Consider the following 26028-nt stretch of genomic DNA (forward strand, 5'->3'; position numbering starts at 1 on the left):
GATGGAGTGGTCTCTAACTCTTCTTCTACTATAGGATCTTTGTATATCTCAGGATGTTCACCTATAGGTTCTTCTGGGTCACTGTCACCAAAGAAGAGAGAAGGGTGACTCAGTGATGTGGTGGGGGTGTTTGGTAGGAATTTGCCTGATCTATCTCGGTTCCTACGAGGCATGAAATGGAAAAGACTTTCTTTTTCTTTTGATTGTTTTTGCTTTGCTTTTTTCTTCTTGGTACCTGCAAAACTGAAACAGATTGATCTACAACTAACTATGAAAGATGCAAAATTAAACTGGAAGCAGGAAAGAACTAATCTACTTTGCTCAAATGAAATTGCAAGAATGGAAATGCTAGTCTACGCTTGCAGAAAGGAAATGCTAATCTATGAAAGCAGGAAATGCTAATCTACGAAAGCAGGAAATGCTAATCTATGAAAGCAGGAAATGCTAATCTATGAAAGCAGGGAAATGCTAATCTATGAAAGCAGGAAATGTCTATGCTACTTTTGCAGAATGGAAATGAAGTAAACTACTCAGCAGAAGATTGTAGTGGAAAATAGAAGAAAAGCGACAATCACCAATACTCTGATGCTTCCCCGGCAATGGCGCCAAAAAGATGGTGGGCTCCAATATTGTAGCAATAATGCTACAACTCCTGGAGCTTCCTATCTCTAATTTTATCAACCCGGTAGTTCGTACAAACTTGGAAGCGACGGTGCTGTATGCACAAGTACTAGCTCTTGTCGCAGCTTTCACTTGGTCAGCTGGCACAAGTCCGCTAGGGCTCAAGCCAACTTCTATATGTTCTCAGAAGAAGCTTTATGAGTGATGGACGGAAGCTATCTCGAAGAAAGCTAACCTACTTTGCAAAAAGGAAACTGAAAGCCAACAAAGCATGGAAAGCCTAGTAAACCCTAATCTGACTAGTTTAACCTCTATGATGCAATGGTGAAAGTGAAAATGTCTAAAAAGGATGCCATTACCTCTAATGATGTGAAATGCATGAACTCAAACTACTTCTATGAGAAAGAACATTGTTTTTGTATTTTTGCTTAAGTGGATGGAGTGATTGTGACTTTGTTTCTTTTTAGGGTTTGGCTGTGCAGAGGTGGTGGGAAGGGAGAGAAATCTTGGGAAAGGTTAGGATGGTTGGAAGAGGTCCCAGAGGGTCCCTAGCATTAGTCCACAGAGGTCTACAACGTTCGGATGCTCGGCAACCAAGTTTGCAGGCTTCTACAGGATGTCTGCAGGGGATCCTACAAGAAACTAATGAATTCTACAGGAAGTCTGCTAACTTCTACAAGATGTGCTGTAAGTGGAATTTTTGGGTGATGTTGAAGTGATGGAATGGTTTGGGTGGATAAGTAAGGTGGAGATGGAGCTGGTGATGGCTCAGGGGTAGAGAAGTCAGATGGAGAAGGAGTGCATGCAGTGGGTTGATGGCTGGAAGGATGGGATCAATGAAAGGTTAAGTAAATGGAGCTATGTGAGTAATGGGAGAGCTGGAAGGTAAACGAGCTGAACAAGGTCGGTTGAGTGGCTTCAGGTGTGGTTGAAAAGAAGAGGAAGGTAATGGAATGGTGTGGAGCAGTGTAGATGAAACAAATTGTCTATGAATGTCACCAAAAACGAGAACTCTTTAACCTATGTTAACTGTGCTATTTTGAACCAATGAACAGCAGTGAAATTTGTGAAAGCAACTCGTGCATGGAAGTGGAATGGAGAAGTAATGATCAAGACCAAAGTGCATGGATGGATCTACGACTAAAGTAACTGTTGCAGCTTGCATGGACGTGAAAAGAACTGCGTTTCTTTTTGGTGGTTGATATGGACTGCACCCCAATCCCTAAGCAGAGATGGCAGTGATCTCTAACAACCTTTTTCTGGAGCTCCAATGAATTATAACTATCCTCTTCTAACCTAAGCAACTGGAAGCAAATTCACCATAAACTAATCCTATTCAATCTCATAAAAACTAAATCAGCAGACTGTAAATTCGAATTGCATGTCAAAGTAAAGAAACGAAGTGCTAGAACGAAAGGCAAATAACATTACAACACCAAGGAGATCTATTGCTCTCAGGTTGGGCCCTAACCTGAGAGCTATAGCTCCCTTAGAAACTCAGAATGAGATCAAAATCTACCTGCCTTTATTCATAACCAAAAATCTGATGTCATGCCAAAAACTGGCTTACAAAAAGAACCAACACCGAGCTGTAGCTCGTACTTCGAAATTACAAGAGTAATGCAAAAGTTCAAAAAGCCTCCATCAAAGGCTACGGCCTCAGTATTTATGCAAAATGATAATCCAACAGGTTTCCTTGATTTGTGGAGCTCGGCTGTCCAACTGAAGGTTAAACTGCTGATCCTGTAGAACAGTTGTAACTGCTGTTCCTGTAGAACGGTTGGCTGCCTCTAAGCTCGGTGGAGAGATTGGTTGGAGCTCGGAGCTATGGTGGGAATCACGAGGAAGGTCCCCAAGACTGTGGACATCCTCTCCTAAAAACCAGCAGTGCCACCTTACTGTCTCCTTGTCTCCTTTCTCGTGGTCTTTGCTCCCTTTTAATGCCAAAAACCTGAAATCATCATGTATTAGTCACGTAGATAGAATGCCTACCCTTCTTCCTACAAACAACACGAATAAAACAAGAAATGAATGCATAAGCAATAAAAGATGAATGGTTTGAGCAAAGCAAGTAGGCCAAATGAGCCCAAATTGTACCAAAAATTGGGGCTCATCAGAGAGCATAACACATAAAACACATATACATGGAAATTTTCCCCTGGATCCCAAAACCGGGACTACCAGCTTGATTTTTCATTATGTTCCTTTCAATGTTATAATACATATTTATACATGCCAAAGCATCGAATACCATGGACCGAAAACCATCACGTCCAAAACCATGGAATGAAAACCATCACTTCCAAAGCCATGTGCGAAAATCATGCACAAAACCATAGGTAGGTCCGCCCAACCTAATATAGGTTCAAAAAACAAAATTTTCTAGGGCGCTGCCCCAAACCCCATAGAGGGGGGTTACCTGCACCCCTCAAACCTCCTATGACCCCCCCGCTACGCAATCAGCTCAACGAAGGGGAGGCTCCACCCCCCCTCTAACCCCTCGGTTAACTATGTGGGCTAGTCGTGGAAAGAATATAACACAACCCAAAAATTGAGGACTTATAAAAATTGAATATCAGGGTAACTGATATTCTAAAGGAGCATAGGATTGTTGTCTTCATAAGAAATTTAAAGGATAAAATCAAACATGAGGTTTTCCTTTGGGAAGATGATTCTCTTTGAGAAGGCATTCAAGGTGGCAATAAATAATGAAATAAAAACTATGGATGAACAAGGAAGTCACATTATCAAGATGGAAGTGTTGCTGCTCCTAGCCTTCCACAACCTACAAGGTTGACACCGCAACAAGTGGAGGAAAAAAGAGCAAAAGGGATTTGTTACAGTTGTGATAGAAAATACACTAAAGGTCATAAGTGTGCTGAGAAGAAGTTATTTTACATAGATTGTGAAGAGGAGGAAGAAAAGGAACAAGAAACATCAAAATAAGAGGATATACACTAGGATTCAATCCCAAAGAGAGAAGAAATGAATTTGAACATATGTTATAATGAATTGACATGAATTACCACTCCTCAAACTCTCGAGATAGAAGGATATATAAAGAACAAAAAGGTAATAGTGTTGATTGATTTGGGTAGTACCTTGTTGTAGAAGCTACAACAGCCCTCCAAAATTTTGCCCATGCTTCGATTTTGGAGCCTTCCTTCTTAACCACAACAAATCATCTAGCATTGATCTAGGTATTTGTGCTTCGAATGAGACTTATCTTTTCATTTTCGCTTATTTTTGCTAACTTAGTCATTTCTTCTAAGTCACAATCTGATCTCCCAACTTTCTCACACAATAGTTATGGGCTTGCCTCTAGAAACTACACAATCCTTGAAGGAAGTCAGCCTTGATGATTGGAATTGCGCAGTTCAGACTGGAAGTCAATCTTGAGCTCAGAAACTGCACAGTTATGGAAGGAAGTCAACCTTGATGATTGGAATTGCGCAGATCAGACTGGTAGTCAGCCTTGAGCTCAAAAATTGTGTGGTCATGGAAGACAACTCAACATTGAGCCCACAAACTACATAGCCCTCACTAAGATCAGAAACTACGTAGTGCACACTAAGACAAAAAGTTGCCCAATTCCCTAGAACTGCATAGTCTTTCTCGACTAAGTGCATGGAAATTCCCCCCCCCGAAAAATAAAGAAAACTAAAGGAAAAAAAGCATCCCTAGGAAATAGGGATATATTTTTAGTATTCTGAAGGGGGCACTTTTGATATTTTTAGAAAATTCCGCCAAGTGTCACCTTTTCCTTGACTTTAGGCATGCACATCATCAATTCCAATTTGCTAAATTCTATGTAATGGACACCTCTAGAGCTCATTTGTACATTTGATCATCAAGCTCTAGCATTCCTGAGGAGATCAAGGAACCTTTGGAGCATTGTCGTCACTTTTTTGGGTGAGTTTTTCTTTGATCACTTTCCGCTTTTCTATCACTTTTTCTCTTTTGGCTTGTGTGAATCTTGTTTCACTTGATTATCTTCTTGGTTACTGGTGTTTTATCCTCACTTAGTCATATATGTACTCAATATCGTATTATCACTAAGATAAGCTCATTTTTCACCCCTTTGTTGGGCCGATCTTCACTACCATTGGTCGGATTTTGCCTTGTCTAGCTAGGCACTATGTAGTCCTAAGGCTCAAGATCCAAACTTTTCCTTGGAACTACGCAGTGCATAGTATAGGCTGACCCCAACTACAGATTGCATAGTTCCATGGCTTGGCCTGTCAACCTTGGCCACTAAGACTACACAATGTGCAGTCTCTCCCAGGCTGAACTGCACACTGCACAGTCTCAAGCCTTAGGCTGCACCCTTGGCTACTGGGACTGCGCAATTCATAGTTCCCAAAACTTGTCAGTCCCTCTTTTAGGTGAAAATTGCACAATCCCTCTCATCAAATTCCTGGATTTCTACTTGATCATGCTGACAATTTAGATTTTAAAGAGCTAGTGTTTGCTTGCCATGAGTGTCCTTTTTGTCCCACTAGTACCACACTCGTGAAGCACTTCTCTCCAGTAGTCATTGTTACCATGGCACCAAAGAGAGTTGCTTCAAGAGATACCATTGAAATTAGTACTGGGGAAGCAGTTGAGCAAGCGCCAATTACCTTGCCAATATATGCGGACATGCAACTGTTCATAGAAAAGGACTAAACACTAACATGGAAAAAAATCTAGCATTAGTAGAAGAAGGAAGTAATCCTGTACAAGATCAGGGCAAGAGAAATTTGCTGACAGGACAGAGGGAGATCAAAGTTGTAGAATGAAAGCATATTCAATATTCATGCAGAAAGATTTGGTAGCAAAAGAAAAAGGAAGCAGATGATACAGAGAACAGAGCGGAGGAAGAGAAAAAAGTAGAGCTTGCAGGTAGCATAACTGAGATCGAAGCAAGCAGAACAAGAACTGAAGGAAGAACAGGAAGAGAAGTAGAAGTAGGAAGAAGAAGAAATTCAAGGTGCAATGACAAAAGAAATAACATCGATTCAAGAACAAAACTGGCCAGCAACAGAGGGAGGAGGGTGAACAGATACAGGATTGGGTTTTTTCTCAGCAGATTGTGAAATTGATTGAAGTGACAGACATGGAGTTGGAATAGGAGCCACAAAATGAATATGTTGACCTAATGGTGAGAGCAACAAAGGTCATCCCTCGGTGTCCACCACCTCTAACAATAAAGTCAACCTCAAACAAACAAGGAGATGTTGTTCTCCTTGATGATGATGCGGTCATGGATGTGTACAATCTATCATTTGATGAGTTTTAGAAGAAGATTGTACAAGCATAGAGGAAGCATTTTTTGGGTGATCATGCATCACCTACATTCATCAAAGAAAGGGTGATAGTGTCGGACACCAGGAAGTATCTAACTACCATTGTTGAAGCCAACTTACCCTATACACGAGAAACAAGATCAAATGTTCAGTATTTGATGACTGAGAATGAGTAACTGGCACAAAACTTGCAGATTTCTAGGAAAGAGGCAGAACAACTCTGAGAAACAACACAGAATGTAGTTTCTGCGTTGGGAGAGATGAGAGCAATGACACTTGCTGAAGTATTAACACTTGGAGAAACCATGTGGAAGCTATATGACAGGTTTGTCACTGTGCATAAAACAGTTGTCCATTTTCATGGCCTACAACAACATAGCAAAGAGTTTCTTAAAACTCTAAAAAACATACATCCTACCATCGCCTATGTACAGGAGTGGACAATACAGTACAAAGGGGCCCAACTTAACTTAGTGAAGAAAATGAAGCCACAAGCAAAGTTGGAGAAAGAGACGGTTCGAATGTTGATTCAGAAAAATAAGAAGCTCACCTCATTCATTAGAAGTACATAGGCCTCATATGTGCGGTTGTACAGTAGTTTGTATGTCCTGGTGAGAACACACTAGATCCCATCAATCTATTCCCTCACCAAATCTAAACCGAAGAACCAAGTCCGGTAGGAGGTCAAAGACTACCTGGAGCAGCTAAGACAGGATGCCACCAAGGAAGACTTGGAGCTGAGTGCACAAAACATGCAGAAGTTCATCGGTGGTCCTATCAAAGTCAAAAAAAAGTTGCTCATGCTTTAGAAAGAGTTGGACATAGGTTCCAAGACAGTGTACCCGGATGCCATGGAGGCTAGAGTTCACTTCTAGCAAGACACCGTTAAGTATTTTGGGGACACCATCACACAGTACTAAGCTTGGCACCAATATGTGATCGAGAAGCAACAAGTGGAGGTAACTGAGATGGACTTCCCCCAAATTCCAGAATAATAGTGTTGTGCCTTGTTAGGTTGTCCTTACCCTATTCTATCTTATATGGGTACAAGTGGAAAATGTAATATTATTTGTATGTTGTAAGTGAAATTCCAAGTGTCAATATTGGAATATGAAAATTCATTATGTAATGTAATGTGTTATTTTGTGAAGAATTTGAAGAGTCATGAGGGTAGTCGAAAGGTCACAAAGGGGAGTTGAAGAGTCACCCCCTCTTGTTATAAATAGAACCTCATAACTCATGTAATATGCTTTTGGGAGCCAATCTTTTGGCTAGGCTTAGGCTTATAAAGAACTTGGGAGTATTGTGAAGAGCCTTGCCTTCTCCATAGCATAGAGCGATTATACTTATTTGTAGGAGCAGGTGTTCTTGACTATAATGTTCCACTATTGGGGCTAGTGGTCATCAATGGTGTATGTATGGATGGAACTTTCACTTATAATAATAAAATTAGAGCCAACATGCTTTCATGCATATGTTGTTAATATAGTAGGACTATTCTTGTTGTATTGGCAATGTATGTTATTTAACTTACGCATATGCTTATGAACTATTTTGTTTGCATTTGTACAAATCTTGTTGAATGCGTGTTGTTGGATTAACTCATCACTTTAACTTGTGGACTATTCTGCATCTTAGCTCATGATGTCATTTCACTCGTGTGTTCCTTTCAAGATACGTACTATTAGAGGCTTCCAAGGGGCACACTTCATTTTCCCTTCGTGTGTTGGAACCTTCATGCATCGCACTTGACTCTCCACAAGGTCACACACTTTCTCTCACCTAAAGTTATAATACTTTCCTCTGTGCATTTCCACTGTCAAGGCATTACATTAACACCCACTGTTGGGACTCCTACTCCAAACTTTGTGAGATCTAGTTGATACTTCATATCGAGGAGATCCTCTAAATGTGAGGTCTAATTGGGACTTCATATCGGGGAGACCCATAATTTTATTCATTGTAATTAGATAGCCAAGGAATTGAATTTCTACATATCTCCAACACCAAAGTGTCAAGTGATGGCTGCAAATGAAGGAACTATAAATTTATGTGGAAGGTGCCATAATATCAAGCTAACCATGGGAATATGTATTAAATATTCCAATGCTTTCCATTCCAATGGGTGGTTCTGATGTACTAGGAGTCCAATGGTTACAATATTTGGGGACGATAGCTTTTAATTTTCAAGAAATTTTCTTGAAATTTTTTTGGGAAGGAAAGGAAGGTCGATTAAGGGGTATCACAGGGAAAACAAGAAAGATAAACATCTCTAATGGCATGAAAAATATTCTGAAGAAAGAACAATGGGGCATAATTTCACAATTATGCTCATTAGAGGTTCAAACATTGAAATCATTTATTTCTCCAGATCTCCAAAAAGTCTAGTACAATCATTCCAAGGTATTTGAGACTCCCAAAGGTCTCCCACCTATTCATGATCATGATCATGTTATTCATTTGATTCCAAGAAGTGTTCCTCCAAATATCAGGCCTTACAAATATCCCTTTGCCCAAAAGTGTGAAATTGAACGTATGGTTCCAGAAATGCTAGAGGTCGATATAATTCAACCTAGTAAAATTTCTTTCTCTACACTAGTAGTATTGGTGCACAAGAAGGATGGATCATGACGCAGGTCTCTGGATTATAGGGATCTCAACAAGCTCAATATTAATGATAAATTTTCTATTCTTGTCATTGATGAATTGTTGGATGAATTACATGGAGAAATTTACTTCACCAAGTTGGATCTTTGTTCATGATATCATCAAATTAGAATTAATATTGAAGGAATTCTAAAAAAAACATTAAGAACTCATGAGGGTCATTATGAATTTTTGGTCATGCCTTTTGGCCTTGCTAATGCACCTTCCACATTTCAAGGTTTGATGAATTCCATTTTCAAACCTTTCCTTAGAAAATTTGTGTTATTATTTTTTGATGATATACTAATCTACAACAAGTCTTGGAAGGATCATGTTCAACATGTTGACAAGGTGTTCAAACTATTGGAGGAGAAACAATTATATGCAAAAACCTCCAAATGTTTCTTTGGACTACAACAACTGGAATATTTGGGTCATATTGTATCTCATGAGGGTATTAAGGTAGACCCTAACAAAATTAAAGCCATTAAGGAATGGAAAATCCCCACAACCATAAAGCATCTTCAAAGATTTATTGGGTGTACAAGGTATTATCATAAGTTTTTTAAGAATTATGGGAGAATAGTAGCACCTCTAACAAAATTACTGAAGAAATATGCATTTTATTGGACTCCATAAGCGATGAAGACCTTTGAACATCTTAAAGAGGCATTATGCCAAGAACTAGTGTTAGCTAGGCCAAACTTCACAAAAACCTTTATTATGGAATGTGATGCCTCAGGAAATGGAATTGGTGTTGTTTTAATGCAAGAAGGAAGACCCATTGTTTTTGAAAGTCATCTAATCAAAGGAAATTATTTACACAGACCTATTTATGAGAAGGAAATGTTGGAAATACTACATGCACTAAAGCAATGACGAACTTACCTAATGGAAAAACACTTCAAGGTAAGAAGAAAATTATGATAGTCTTAAATACTTTTTGGAACAAATATTATCTTCAGAAGCGCAGTAAAAAGGGTCACAAAGATGTAGGGTTATCCCATTGAAATCATCTACAAAAAAAGGGAAGCAAACTATTATTGTGGATGCACTCTCAAAAAAGGATGCATTGTGGAAGCATTGCTTTGTAGATGTAGGGTCACAAAGATGTAGGGTTTTGACTTTGAAATCATCTACAAAAAAAAGGGAAGCAAACTATTATTGTAGATGCACTCTCAAGAAATGATGTAGACGTGTAATCATTTCTTTGTTCCATTTCTATTATCCAACCTGATTAGATAATCGAAGAAGGGATGATTAGAAGAATGATGAAGAGGTGTGGACACTCATTCAAATGTTGCAGCAAGATCCTGGTACATTTGATACATTTAGCTAGAAAAAATGATTCATTATGGTACACATATCACTTATATCTTTGTAAGAATTCCCAACTCAAACAAAAGATTATTTTGGAATTGCACACCTCCCCCTTAGGAGGGCGCTCAAGATTTTAAAAAACTTACCACAAGGTCAAGAAGGATTTTTTTTAGGATGGCCTTAAATATGATATTCAAAAGTTTGTGGCAAAATTTTTGGTTTCCAAACAAAACAAAGTTGAGATAATTAAGAGCCAGGATCTGTTAAAACCTTTAGCCATTCCAAGTCAGTGCTGGGAGGAGGTCTCAATAGATTTTATCATAGGTTTACACAAGTCTGAAGGAAATAATGTCATCATGGTGGTAGTTGATAGACTTACCAAGTATGTACACTTTTGTGCATTATCTCATCTGTTTAAAGCTAGTACAATTGATACTACATTTATGGAAAAAATTCAAAAGTTACATAGAAACCCAAAGATTATTGTAAGTGATAGAGATCCCATTTTCACTAGAAATTTTTGGTCTAAATTATTCTCTTGGTACTCAATCAACTCATAACTCATGTTATCATCCTCAATCTAATAGGAAAACTGAGATAGTGAACAAATGTTTGGAAGGATATCTTCATTGCTTTGTATCTGATAAACAAGCACAATGAGTCAAGTGGTTACTTATAGCTGAATGGTGTTATAACACTTCCTTCCACACTACAACAAAATAGACCCCAATTATGGCACATTATGGATATCATCCACCATCCATCACATCATCTTTTAGAGAAAATTCTAAGGTTCAAGTAGTGGAAGATCACATCAAGCATCAATAATAAATTTTCCAACTCCTAAAGGATAACCTCACTCTAGCGCAAAATCGAATGAAATAACAGGTAGATCAAAATCTCAATGAAAGAAGTTTTGATGTAGGAAACTGGGTATTTTTACTGCTACAACCATACAAACAAATGTCCCTCAACTACGCTAAGAAGGATAATAAATTATCACCCAAGTAATATGGTTCTTACAAGGTGTTTCAAAAGATTGGTACTATGGCTTACAAATTGGAGCTGCCTGCACCTTCTCGAGTACACCCAGTTTTCCATGTTTCATGCTTAAAGAAGGTTATCAATGACAATATCCTAGTTCAAATAGTGTTTCCAGAACTTGACAAAGAAGGAAAAATCATATTTGAACCTGAAGCAGTCATGGAAATAAGAACCCAACAACTACATAATCGATTAATTTCAGAGTATCTCATTAAGTGGAAGAACTTACTTGCTGAAGATTCCACATGGGAGAATGATAATTTTATACAAAAGCATCTGGAACTACTCAAGCATTAAGGACAATACTTTTTTTAAGGAGAGGGGCATGTTAGGTCCCTATAATACTAGTGTATCCCCATTATTGTTATTGTTAGTGTAGCCCCATATTGTTATTGTTGTGCCCCATTGAACCCTATTATTGTTATTGTTGTTCCCTTACATTATTATTGTTATGTATGCTCTGATTATATTGTGATCCCTTATAATCCTCTATATACCAAGGAGGTCTTATTATTTGTATAATCCAATAATGTCCATTTATGTGATGTAAAGGAGGTTACCCCCCGAAGAAGATAAATTTTAAGTCGTTGATCTATATTTTCTTCTATTTTTTGGGTTGGTTGCATAACATTATGTTCCAAATGAACTAGATGAACTTTGCAATGCTCCCATGCTTTGGCATCCAGTGGTTGAGTAAATCCCAAAATCAATGATTAGTATTAGAAAAAGGATTAATTCCCCTTAGGACAAAGGTAATCCCAAAAGAATGACTATTTATAGGACCAAGATGTCAATAAAAAACATTTCCCCTAAGGAAGAAAGAATCTCCAAAGGTGGGGACACCTCTACAGAAGAAACTACTTCAAAGGGAATTGGTACCATACACATGCATTCTAGGAATCATTGATATTCCTAGGAAAAACGATACCTACAAATTACTGATGACCTTGTGGGATGTAAAATTCCATAGAAACTTACTTCCCCTGGCATTGCTAAGAGTAGATGTAGACCCCCCATGAAGACTCAAAGGAAATCCAACATTTTGTATACTCTTAGTTGGGATGGTAGAGCTAGGTCGAAACCATCCATCTTCAGGTTGTGAAATTTGACCTTTCCCTGTATTGAATACAAATATAGTTAAGGGAAAAGGAGTCAATTGATTGGGGAGATTGGAAGTATTAACTAACGTGGGTAACAACATTCCCCTAAGTTATAATGAAAATTTACAAACTATAGGATTAAATTGACCTATCACACTAATTGAAGGTAAATGAAGACATTATTAAGGTGGCTCTAATAACACCCAATGATGAAGCTATACGTTAACCAATGATTGAAGTGTCGCTCTCACCTAACATATGATGAGGATTAACAAGTGGTGAAAAAGTCTCACCAAGGTTTTCACTCACTCCAATGAGTATAGTGTTAATAGGAGGGGTCAAAGGAGGACTAAATTTACGTGGAAGACTCCTATTTTCCACTTCAAGAAACGCTTGCTCACCCCCTATAAATTAAATACTATATTATCTACCTATATGGCTTCAAATCCATCTATGATGGGATCTATTATTTACCTATGTAATGGTATTCCTCCCTCCAATTTAGGTGCAATACCTTACAATCTACGATCTCGATGAAGATTTTGCTCAAGTTTAAGAAATAATGAAAGTTTGAATAATATTCCCTATGGAAAATTAGACTCAAACAACAGACACACCCCTAGTAAATATAATATACATATCAAGCAAGTGAGTGGATAAAAGAGTCCTTCTAGAAGTTAGCTTGGGGTGGCCCAAGTCCAACAAAGGTATGAGAAAAAAATATGCTAACCTCCTAACTCCAACATTTTTTGAAACAAGTTCCCACACAAGTAGCATGGTGGTACACCCCAAGAATATTGATATGTTGATGTAATGTCTATCTCAATACCACATGTACTTCCCACCTATAAATGCTTAGGAAACATTCCCAAAATAATTTCCACTAGTACTACCACATCAAAATAAAATGATCAGGGGAACAATTATGGGTCAAGACCACATGCAAGGGTAGGGAAACTGAGGTCAAAACATCACCAAGGTATTGTTGGCATAGAACTGTGCCCGCAGTACATGTAGCAACCCAACATACGCTAGAAAAACATTTAGTGGGAGTGTCACTACACATGCCTCTAATGTGACCTTGTGATTGAATCTTGAGTTAGAGGAGATTTCTAGAAAGTGTGATATGTGACTAGTGGATTTTTCACTCTTCAGTGACTTCTAGTTCAAGTTCTAAGGTTCTAAATCCTAGCTAATGTTGTTCTTCTATAATTGTAATAATGTTTAGTTCATTTTGATTAAGCATTTATTCTATAGTTGTTAATCAAGGGATACATAATGAAAATCTACGTTGTCTAAAGACTATTCTCTATTCAAAATATAAGTAAGAGATTGATATGCAATATATACATCTTGTTTGATGAATTCTATCTAAAGCTTGGGAAGAAATATTTCCTTTTCAACAATAGAAAACTTGAGAGTCCTCATAGTCTCTTAATATGGATGTTTAGACCTTAAAGATATGATATCACAAACACATACAACCTCTTCCAATCAAATTTCTCAAGATACACTAAAAAACTCAACTGTTATTTATTATGAAATATAATATTTTATTCTTTCACTGAAGGGATAATGAATTTAAAATGAAAATGCAAATTAAAATTAAAATAAATATAAGAGAAATAGGTCGTAAGATATCGTCAATTGTCATTAATCACATGTCAATTCATGTACTTGAAAAAGCACCCAAAATTGTCACAAAATTCACTAAATTTTGAGAGTGGACATTTTAGGGGTGTTAGAAAGCTCTATATTTCATAGAAATGTCATATAATATAGTAAAATAAATATTAGGAGATTGTTTATATAATGGTTTTGTTATAGTGGCAATCATGGTTCATGTCAAAAGATATTATCCAAACAGTTCACTTAGTCATTTTGGAGAACCAGATAAATACTTGATTTTGAATTAGCAATAACTTCACTTTCTAGACTACGATTTGGACATTGTTTTATATATTTTTAACTATGCTACAATTTTGAGGATAATTTATATATGTAGTTATTTATTTTAAATTCTTCCCATTTTTTAAATAAAAAATTCTTAAATACCAAGGAAGAAAACAAAATTCTTCCCTAGTGGAGTCACCAATTATGTTGTAGATAATTCTTCCTATAAACAAGAAGAACCTCTCTATGGTCTAATAAGATTGGAGATAGATAGGATGGAAGTCCACTAAATATTTCACTACTAGATATATTATTATTAATACTTAACCATGCCTAAGGGGAGAGATTATAATGTGCACCTTAATTCATATGGTTTCCCATTCATGATCCAATTGATGCAACTTTAGAGATCCAAGCTCTATCTCACACTACTTTCTTACCTACAAAAAAACACATAGCTTCAAAATGATTTGGGAATTAGGAACGCCAACGACTTATAGATCTAACATGATCTAGTCAAAGAAAGATCATATCTACCAAAAGCTTGCATGTAAAACTAAATACATGAGATAATGGAGGGGGGAACCATTTTGATCTATATTATGAATAAGAGAATAACATTACAACAACCATATTATACCTTGAGTATTGGTTGAATATCCTCCTTTCTCATTTCCCCTTAAGAGACATTTCTTAACGTTTGAATCTATTCTGACATTCCCACTCTCAAATTCTAGGTTCCCATATTCTTCAATTTTGTCTCTTTTTTTAGGAATTTAGAAGATATTGGATATAGGTTTGATAACATTTGAAATAGGTGGATACAATTCATGGATATAATATATTACATGTGAACCAAGCAATTGAAATTCTTAGATGGGCTTGATGGTATGTAAACTAAGCAATTCCAAGTCACACACAGCTAGTGATGAACTTTCTTCTCAATTATGATTTCTTCAATTATGAAAGAAATCTTATTTCATAAATTATGAAATTGTGACAAAATAACTACTTCATTATAAAATAATACGATAAATCACTGAATTATGTAATTTTAGCCTCAGAACATCTAATAACTTCCTTGTAATAACTATTGTGGAAAATTCAAGTATAAAACTATAATCTCTTCCATTTCTTGCTATTATATCATCATTGCTCTCCTCTTCTTCCTTGTCATCAAATTTTGTCACCTTTATCACTTGCCATTGGGATACCTGACTATATGTCCCCAAATATTCCTTGTATCTCCATTTACCTCTCCGATAACCTTCCTTGAATTATTTCTCTTTAAAGGATTTTATTCTACCTCTCTAATACTATCTCACATGAACTCCTCAATGCTCCATTCCTACATTATCCTCACAATGCTTCCATCCAACACTCCTCTTCTAGTGCTCTCTTCTTACTCAGATCTAACACTTCTAAGCCTCATTAAGCTAGTGCCTTCCTCCCTTGGATTCACTCTATTTATTCTTCCTCTCTTTATCTTTTCCCTCTTCCCCTCCTTAATCAAATCCCTAATTTCATCTCTTCTGATAGCTCTCTCTTCCCTTCTATGGATCTACTCTTATGGATCCTTCCTTTTTGCTTCTTTCTAATCATAACTCATCTCTTCCCCTTGGCCTTTGTACTCCCATTTATGCAGAGATTAAATCTTCCATTTTGTTAATTTCCATCCTCATTAAACCTTTCTCCACAACCAACATTTTAATCCACAATGGAATTTATGCCAAGAGCCTTCCTCAAGAACTAGTGTCAAATTTTTATTCAACAATACTAAAAGATTCACTGAACTCCATTGTAAACTCAATAAGATAACTCTATTTTACTCACTCAAACTAGAATTTGATGGCCTAAGTCCACTTGTTATTAAGTTTCTTTATATTTTCAACCTTTTTGTGCGACCAAACCACCAATTCTTAAACCCCTCCCAACAAGTCAATGTCTTCCTATCGCATTAACCACTCCTAGAGAGAACAAAGGAACTCTACAAAGAAAATTTCATCAAGATTAGTGTAAACATACCATTTACTTCCATTTCTCAAGGTTAACTCTTAATTTCCTTGTATCTTATTAGGAAACTTCATGTTTTTTCATTACAAAGGTGTCCTATATCTCCTCTCCTGAAGGCTTCTATCTCATCTCCTCATCCTCAACAATGATCAAGAGCATCTGAGACACTTATAGGAATTGTAGGTCTTTAAATTTGGGTCTTGTGTAGAGGGTTAAATATTCTATTGTAGCACAAGAGATTTATATTTTAACCAAAATTATAAAGATTCATTAAATATGTAGGAAATAATATGGTAAAAATTTAAATAACACATCCATTAAAACACACAAGACTCATATAAGCCACTAATTCAAAGATATTTCATTCTTTCATCTCCAAAATAGGATATTTTACATGACAGACTCGAGAGACATTCACCATTAAACCATAAGTGCTCTACATAGTCAACTCAGAGACTCTAGACCCTTCCTCTCATGACGATGGCTTCACCTTATTGACCAATAAGTTACCACATTGATTCATAAAGATGGTTCTTTAAATTGTGAAAAATATAGTCAACATATAGTAGGTATTGGTTGGAAGGGGGGGTTATAGGTATTAGGGGAATATGGAAAGTGATATTTGATAAAAATAAAGATATTTATTAAAAATAGTTGTTTTTTTAATTAGAAATATGTATTGCGGGGGGGTGGTGGTGGTGGGGGGCGCATTCAACAAAGGGATTTCGAGAGGTTTTTTATCAATATCTACTAAGATTAGGGGAATTCTTTAATATCTTATGGATGTGGGTGCTATGACATAGGTTGATTGAGTGGAGACCCCATGCTTCACACCTACTTCTCTCCTCTCTCTTTCTATTCAAAAATTTTATAGAGAGTCACAAAAGGTTACATAGCCTTACGTTTACATCATTTTTATAGGTTCCCCCTTATGGGGACCACACTACCCCCTCCCAAAATCATTTTCAAAATGGTACAAGGTAATATGTTGTTACAGATTTTTCTTAGACACCTTTGGATACATCCTTCAAATACTCATAGACATCATTGTCTTGGGCATGCAATGTCTCCTACATCACGTCTGTGTTCCTTAGCACAGTGTATTTGATACTTGGTGTTGTCCATTTATGATAGTTCAACATTCTTTGACTTGCAAACATTTGGATTTGCTTGAACTTTGGCCATCTACTGGTATGGAAATAACAACATCAAAATTGTGCTCTGAATTTTATGGCCCCCAAGAGGTCCTAAAATTTATTGGGCTAGTGGCTTATAAATTAGAACTTTCCAACCACTTTAAAATTCATTTAATCTTTCATTATCCTATTTAATGAAAGTGGTTGGATCTAATTGTTATGTTCAAACTAGTCTTCCTGAATTAGACGAAGAAAGTTCCATTTGGTTACACCTTGAATCCATCCTTAACTAAAGAGAGTATTATCTCAACACACATGGTCTAGGAGGTCTCAACACATTGCCTAAGGATGCCACATGGAAAACAATAGAGGCCCTTTAACAATTCCTTCATCTCCAACCTTGAGGACAATGATGTTTTCTAAGGGTGAGGGAATTTTAGTGTTCTAATCTCCTACCCCTTTATGCTAGTTCAACATTCTTTGACTTGCCAAAATTTGGATTTGTGTGAACTTTGGCCATCTACTGGTATGGAAACAACAACACCAAGATTGTGCTCCAAATTTTATGGCCCCTAGAAGATCCTAAAATTGTAGGTTTTAACCTTGTCCATAAATTACCTACATACGAATTCTAAAACACAGAAAATAAACAATGCGAGAGCATAACACATATACACAGAGATTTTCCCCTAGATCCCAAAACCGGGACTACCAGCGTTATTTTCATTATGTTCCTTTCAATGTTATAATACATATTTATACATGCCGAAGCATCCAATACCATGGACGAAAAACCATCGCGTCCAAAAAACATGTGCGAAAATCATGCACAAAAACATAGGTGGGTTTGTCCAACCCAGCATAGGTTCCAGAACTGAAATTTTCCGAGGTGTTGCCCCGAACCCCATAAAGTGGGGTTACCTGCACCCCTCAAACCCCTTGTGACCCCCCCACTACGCAATCAGCGCAACAAAGGGGGGGCCCCGCCCCCCCTCTAACCCCTCGATTAACTACATGGGCTAGTCGTGGAAAGAATATAACACAACCCAACATTCTCCCACTTATTGTTTTCTTTCCACAGGGGGCCACAAGAGAGCTTAGTCATTTATCCAGCCCTACAATGCCCATTGTTTCTCTACACCAAGAGAACTTCTCAAAGCTCACATATTTTGTTAATGCATTTGCAGTATTCTTCAAAGTGTCCACCTTTACCAACAACACCTTTTTGTCTTCCATCATATCCCTCACAAAGTGATACCGAACATCAGTGTGTTTTGTCTTTGAGTGATATGCAGGGTTCTTTGCCAAGAAAATTGCACTTTAACTGTTACAGTTTATCCTTATAGCTCTCTGTACTAACCCCATACTTGAACACAATCTCTACAACCAAAATGCTTCCTTGCTTGCATGAGTGGCTGCCATGTATTCTGCCTCTGTAGTTGATAGTGCCACTATAGATTGTTTCTTACTCATTCAACTGACTGCACGTCCAAATAGGTTAAACACATACCCACTTGTAGATCTTCTCTGATCCAGATCTCCAACCTAGTCTGCTTCAACAAACCCATGAATATCCGACACTCTGTCCAATCCTAGTCTTCCTTGGTAGCACAAACCATAATCACTAGTGCCACGCAAATACCTCAAAACCCACTTCACTGCTGTCCAATGATCCTTTCCTGGTGTTGACATAAACCTGCTCAATACTCCCACTGCATGTGCAATGTCTGGTCTAGTACAGACCATTGCATACAACAGGCTACTGATTGCACTTGCATATGGAACACGGGACATGTCCTCTTCCTCTTCTTGTGTCTTGTGACACTTTTCAACAGATAACTTTACACCTACAGGAATAGGAACCTTCACCAGTTTACTATCTTGCATATTAAATATTTGCAATATTGTCTCGACATACTTCCTTTGGTTTAACCAGAGCTTCCTCTTTTCCTGCTCTCTTTTAATTTCCATGCCCAAAATATAGTTTGCAGAACCAAGATCTTTCGTGTTGAATTTGGAGGACAATTGGGTCTTCAAATCCTGGATAATTTCTTTGTCATTTCCAACCAAAAACATATCATCCACATACAAGACCAAATAAATCACACGGTCACCAATTAATTTAAAATACACACAGTGATTTGCTTTTCTTCTAGTGAAGCCAAGTCCCTGTATAAATGTATCAAATTTCTAATACCACATCCTTGGTGACTATTTTAACCCATACAAAGACTTCTTTAACTTGCATACCAGTGCTTTCTTACCCTTCACCGCAAAGCCTTCAGGTTGCTTCATGTAGATTTCCTCTTCCAGATCCCCGTGAATAAATTTTGTCTTCACATCCATCTGTTTTACCTCAAAATCAAAAGCAGTAGCAACAGATAAAAGTAATCTAATAGAGGTTACCTTAGAAACAGGAGAAAAAATATCACCAAAATCAATTCCCAGCTCCTAGGAATAACCTTTTTCTACCAACCGAGCTTTATATTTCTCCACCTTTCCTTCCACATTTGTCTTCTTCTTGAACACCCATTTGTTGCCAATGGGTTTCCTTCCAGCCGACAACTCCACCAGGTCCCAAGCCTCATTTTTGTGCAAAGATGCCATTTCATCAACCATGGCCTCTTTCCAGAGTTTTCCATCCTCCGAATCTACTGCTTCCTTGACAGTTCTAGGATCATCAGTAATAGATAAAGCAAAATTTGAACAGAAAGAAGATGGACTATACCTTTCTGGCTACCTTCTTTCTCGAACTGATCTTCTCACACCCAAAGTTTGTGGCTCTTCATCTTATGATTCCTCCTCTGCTGTAGAGTATGGTTCTTCCTCCTTTAGCTCAAACTCTATATTCTCAGGTTCCTTTGGTTTCACCTCTTTGAACACCACATCTCGGCTGTACACAACCTTCCTTGTTACTGGGTTCCAAAGCTTAAAACCCTTTAAACCTTCCTTATACCCAATAAAGATGCACTTTTCAGATTTACTATCCAACTTGGTTCGTTTCTCCTTTGGAACATGTACATATGCATCACATCCAAATACCCTCAGATGTGAAAGAGAGGGTTTCTTACCAGTCCATACCTCTTGTGGAGTTTTATCCTCCAATGCTGATGAAGGTGATCTGTTGACTAGGTAACATGTTGTCTCCACCGCCTCTGCCCAGAATTCATGTCCTAACCCAGCATCACTAAGCATGCTTCTTTCCCTTTCCATCAACGTCTTGTTCATTCTTTCTACAACTCCATTTTGCTGAGGTGTATATGGAGTAGTCTTATGCTGTGCTATACCACACTTCTTACAAAATTCTTCAAATTCCTTACTGCAAAACTCTCGACCATTATCTGCTCTCAGCACCTTTATCTTCTTCTCTGTCTGGTTTTCCACCAGAGCCTTGAATTCTTTAAACCTGTCAAAGACTTCAGATTTCTTCTTAAGGAAATATATCCATGTATTCCTTGAGAAGTCATCTATAAATGATACATGGTACACAGACTTACCCAGTGATGGAACCTTCACAGGTCCAAACACATCACTATGCATAATCTCTCATATATGTTTCGCCCTCTTACCACCAGAGGGGAAACTCACTCGATTTTGATTCCCATATACACAATTTTCACAGAAATCAAAATCCAAAGAACTATTACTCATACCTTCTACCATACCTTTATCATGAAGTATTCGAAGGCCTTTCTCTCCAATATGTCCAAGCCTTTGATGCCACAGCATGGTCTTCTCTCCAGAAACCACTAGATTTTCTGCTCCACTTTCAGGAACCACAGAACTGTTGCACCCATCAACAACCATGCTGCCTTGCAGCTTGTACAGAGTTCCAATCCAAACTCCCTGCATCATTACTACTGGTCCCTGAACCATCTTGTAGGTATCCTTCTCGAACATTTTTTTTACACCTGCATCATCCAACTTGCTTACAGAAATCAGATTTATGGCCAACGCAGGAATATGCAGAACACATGGAAGTGTTGTAACCCTTCCACCTTGCAAATTCAACTTTACTTTTTTGTGACCAATGATTCTAACCTTCCTATCATCTCCTAAGAAGGCATCACCACCATCGTATTTCTCATACTCCCCGAACCACTCTCTATGGGGAGTGAAGTGAAAAGATGCACCTGAGTCAATCAACCATGCCTCATGATCTACATGTGTACTTGAAGAAACCAAGTACACATCCCCACCTTCATCTGAGGTGGTTTTCGCCTCTGCAAAAGGAGCATCATCAGATACCTTTGCTTTATCAGGAGCTTTAGATTTACAGTCCCTTTTGTAGTGCCCTTCCTTTCCGCATTTCCATCACACCACCTTTATAGGTTTTCCTAGAGATTTAGATCTCCCTTTAGATTTAGATCTCCCACTCTATGACTTATTTTTGTTTCTGTTCTGTGACCGTCCTCACACAGACAAGGCATCAACATTCTGGCTCTCCATATTTTTCCGTCTCATCTCCTATGTCAGCAAGGATGAGACTATTTCATCAAACTGCAAGGTAGTTGCATTGCTACCTATTGCAGTAACCATACTATCCCACGAATCTGGTAGAGAACACAACAAATTGATGCACTTATCTTCATCTGAAATTTTAATATCAACAGATGCTATCTCACCTACCACATTATTAAATGCATTTAGATGCTCTGTCACCGAGTCTCCATCTTTAATCCTCAGGTTATACAACTTTTTCCACAGGAACAGTTTATTCACCAGAGACTTAGATTGGTACAAAGTCCCTAACTTGTCCCACAAAGCCTTCAGCGTAGCTTCCCCTTATACATTTAGCAATACTAAATTTGAGACACACAATCATTTCCAATCCAACTTCTTCCATTCTTCATCGGACACTCCCATTAGTTTAGTACCCGGATCTACCGTGATCCACTGATCTTTATCCACCAACAGATCCTCCATCTTGAGTTTCCACAACTCAAAACTCTGACCATTAAATTTCTCGAACTCTATCTTTCCAATGCTCGCCATCTTCTTTAACCACCAGAATCGATCTCGCAGATCTCCCACTGAACAGGGTCTACCATAGGCCTGAGCGAAACCCCTCAGAAACAAAGGCGTCCCCTTGAAGCCAAAAACAACTCCGATACCAAATGTAGGTTTTAACCCCGTACAGAAATTACCTGCATAGGAATTCTAAAACACAGAAAATAAACAGTGCGAGAGCATAACACATAAAACACATATACACAGAGATTTCCCTTGGATCCCAAAACCTGGACTACCAGCTTGATTTTTCATTATGTTCCTTTCAATGTTATAATACATATTTATACATGTCGAATCATCCAATACCATGGCCCGAAAACCATCGCGTCCAATACCATGGACCGAAAACCATCGCGTCCAAAAAACATGTGCGAAAATCATGCACAAAACCATAGGTGGGTTCACCCAACCTAAAATAGGTTCCAAAACCAAAATTTTCTGGGGTGCTACCCTGGACCCCATAAAGTGGGGTTATCTGCACCCCTCAAACCCCCTGTAACCCCCCCACTATGCAATCAACGCAACAAAGGGGGGGCTCCGCCCCCCCTCTAACCCCCCCCGGTTAACTACGTGGGCTAGTTGTGGAAAGAATATAACACAACCCAACAAAAATTTATTGGGCTAGTGGCCTATAAATTAGAACTTTCCAACCACTTTAAAATTCCTTCGATCTTTCATTATCCTACTTAATGAAAGTGGCTGGATCTAATTGTTGTGTTCAAACTAGTCTTCCTGAATTAGATGAAGAAAGTTCCATTTGGTTACACCTTGAATCCATCCCTAACTAAAGAGAGTATCGTCTCAACACACAAGGTCAACACATCACCTAAGGATGCCACATGGAAGACAATAAAGGTCCTTTAGCAATTCCTTCATCTCCAACCTTGAGGACAATGATGTTTTCTAAGGGTGAGAGAATTTTAGTGTTCTAACCTCCTACCCCTCTAAGTAAATAGATCGGTTTGTTTGCATTATTGTATACCAAGATCATCTCTAATAAATAAATCCCATGTAATAGTGCTAAAGCAATAAATGCAAAAAAATTATTAAAAAGTTTTACCCAATAAAAAAGTCATTCTCTAATATATTCCGAGAATTTGTAATCGAATTAAATTTACAACTACGTATATAAAATCTAAATCTAAATGGTAAGAACATTTTATTTTCATTTTCAACCAATTGTGCAAGACAAAGAATTTTCATTCTTGGGAACAATACATGGAATAAGGAATCAATTAATATTCAATAAATAGAGAAATGTATTCATATAAGCAATCAACACTGCCACCAACAGCGCGGTCATTAATGTAATCTACTATGTATGAAAAAAATTGTATATCCAAAAATATAACCGCACAGTCGGAGCATCAATGTGATGAAATCAGAAAACAATGTAGCCCTATCATTGGCCCCCTAACCATGAATTCAATATGATCGAAGTCATGCAATAAAACCCGCAATGGATCGATCTCGAATGGCGACCCTCACAGAACCACGCTCACTTTCGACTTCTCAGTAGTAACTTTGGCATTGGCATCCAGCCTATCAACGATCAGGTCCCATTGTACGTGGACCTTAATCTTAATTGACTTCAATTTCCATAACTTTATCTTCACGAGAACGTCGACCTTCAAATTCAAGAGAACGCTAGCCTTCTACTGCTGCTCTTTGAGCGTGGAGACAATGAAACTGGTGAGACGAGAACTGGTCCCGCTGAGCGCTACATCCAACAAAGTGGTATTCTTGTGGCTCTGGTAGAATACTGGCAGGGCACCCGTGCAGACCTCTGTGTCGAAGTAGGAAACAACGAGATGGATGTTGTCAAGATAATATATGTTGATCTTGTTGTTTGGATTCCGACCCCTTACATTCACAAAGAACTACCAATTTGTGGTGAGGTCCACGTTGATGCTGAAGTTACCAAATACATAATGCCACATGCAATAATGATGATTCCGATGAGTGAGAATATAAAGCAAATGTTGTAGCACAAGCAGCAGCCACAATGGTTCCGGCGCTTGGGAGGGCGTGAATAGTATTTGGGAACCTGTCGTGTTGGTATAACTTGGTCTTTTGGAAACTGAACTCTCATCTCCTCGCGGGAAGGAGGATATACCCTCTCTTTGTCAGACGCAACACTGGAACTAGGCACCAACGAGGAGCACATAGGAGGGGGTTGTGGAAGATGGAGCTTGTGTGTGTTATAACCATTGGCCAAGTTTGTAATTCGGTTTTGTAAGTTTGTTACGCCGAGACGCCTAAACAAGAATCATCTGTAATTAGTGTAAATGGCCTAGAGCCAAAGGATATATATGATGTAGATCGTAGATAGGAATCTAGCGAACCATCAGTTATTATTTTTGTTTACGTAATCTGGTTATCGCCTCGCTCTAGGGCGAGACTTCTCTGTAATGTAATTTTCCGCATCAAGTAAATACAAAAGAATCACTATGGTTTGCACACGCAGTGTTTAATTTTGTCTTTGATGTATTATTTGAAGTGCTAATCGCTTTCGTTCCTTAGAAGGGGAACGAGCTGGTTGGCTAGGGCCCGACCAACCTAGCTCATTGACCCCTCTCACTTTCATTATTTGGAAAGATGGTGTGGTTATTTCTTTGCAGCTGTGTGATGTAATAGTTTAATCACTAATCTTTAAGTTATGGATTAAATTATCTTCTATAGCCTATGTGTGGAACGGATCCGTGGTTTGCAGAGTAGTTGTGTTTACTTTTGTTTATAAGATATCTTTCACGCATTTACTTTACTCTTGTTTTCTGTCTTAATTCATTTTCGAAGCGGATCATGCAAGGAACTCTTTCCTGCACTAGTGCATGATGTTTCTTGCACCTTGGCATAGTCATTCGTTGCAACAAACAATGAATCACTTACCTACTTCTTATTTCCCATTATTTCGCAAGTGAATGGATCAATTAATCAAGTAACTATTTTTGGAAAAGTTCATCACTAAAATATCTGGAAGCAGTTATATTAAACCACCATATTATACTTGCAAAGAATGTCATTATTGTGGGTGAAGTACCAAAATTGGTTGACACATGCAAAGTACTTAGGCTATTGATTGATTCTTTTGTAAGTGTTTTTATCTCATGAAGTTTATTTCCCTTACAAATTTTAATGAGTTGAAGCATTTTCTTTTTCGCAACTAGTTTACTTCAGAATTTCATTTACAGTTGCAATTCCTTTTCAGCACGTCTTTCAACTTTCGAAAGTAATTCGAAAATTGAGTAAAGGGGACTCTGCTTCGGTGCAAGAGCAAGTCTCTTGACACAGGAACAGAGTGCTCCAAGCCCTGAGGCTTAGAGCACCTTCACTCAGACATAAGTCTTCAGTAAGGAAGATTGAATATACTCTTACACAGAAATATTGTACCTGCACTAGTGCAAGCATATTGCAACCGTGCAAGGATAGGTTGTTTGTGTGGGAGAAAGATCAGAAGGAAGGTAGAATTCTGCAAGGGCCCACTTGTCAGACTGCTTACCATCCATCTGAAGATGAACATAGCATTTCATTCCAGCATTTAAGATTGTTTCTGTTGTGTGGAATTTCTTTACTTGATTTACTTGCAAATTGTCTTTTACATTCCAACACTAGAGTTGCCTTGGTGTTAATTGCCTTTCCAATTGTTTTCTATCTGATTCTACAAAGCATTTCCTTTAAGAAGTAGGATTAGAAATAGGAAAAGCCCATACCATTTCTGGCATTGCCTATGCTTCGTCTCTAAGTTTACCAAACCCTCGAGTTGACAATTAAGTGTTGAAGAGTTTGCTCAAGGGAAATTCCTGTACCCAACATTTTGGCGCCATTGCCAAGGAGGCGATTTGAATTGGTAAGAATTTTCCATATTTTGCAATAGGGGTAAGTATGCTATTATTTTTTCCCGCAGTGTGCTTCTATTTTTTGAAGGAGTTTATAGGTGCCGATTTATTTCTAAAA

At 37.9% G+C, this 26028-nt stretch overlaps 1 pseudogene; it reads right to left on the reverse strand.

Moving 5' to 3' along the window:
- Nucleotides 1-23558: 23558 nt before the first annotated feature.
- LOC149208718 (NDR1/HIN1-like protein 13) lies at nucleotides 23559-24241 on the reverse strand (annotated as a pseudogene).
- Between the last annotated feature and the right edge of the window lie 1787 nt (nucleotides 24242-26028).

This window comes from Pinus tabuliformis, chromosome 1_2 (genome assembly GCF_031772625.1).
Source record: "Pinus tabuliformis cultivar Carrire ecotype Pingquan chromosome 1_2, CPIR1, whole genome shotgun sequence".
NCBI lineage: Eukaryota > Viridiplantae > Streptophyta > Pinopsida > Pinales > Pinaceae > Pinus > Pinus tabuliformis.